Source organism: Mizuhopecten yessoensis, unplaced genomic scaffold (assembly GCF_002113885.1).
Source record: "Mizuhopecten yessoensis strain PY_sf001 unplaced genomic scaffold, ASM211388v2 scaffold5729, whole genome shotgun sequence".
Classification (NCBI taxonomy): domain Eukaryota; kingdom Metazoa; phylum Mollusca; class Bivalvia; order Pectinida; family Pectinidae; genus Mizuhopecten; species Mizuhopecten yessoensis.
In genome coordinates, this window is record NW_018406194.1 from 1,629 (window position 1) to 2,034 (window position 406).

The following is a 406-nucleotide window of genomic DNA, read 5'->3' on the forward strand; positions in this document are numbered from 1 at the left end:
TATCCACAAATGACGGTACTCGTTGGTGATAGACAGATCCTCAAATGACGGTACTACTTGGTGATAGACAGATCCACAAATGACGGTACTCCTTGGTGATAGACAGATCCACAAATGATGGTATTCCTTTGTGGAAGACAGATCCTCAAATGACGGTACTCCTTAGTGATAGGCAGATCCACAAATGACGGTACTCTTTGGTGATAGACAGATCCACAAATGACGGTACTCCTTGGTGATAGACAGATCCACAAATGATGGTATTCCTTTGTGGAAGACAGATCCTCAAATGACGGTACTCCTTAGTGATAGGCAGATCCACAAATGACGGTACTCTTTGGTGATAGACATGTCCACATAAGATTGTACTCCTTGTTCATAGACAGATCCAAAAATGATGGTACTA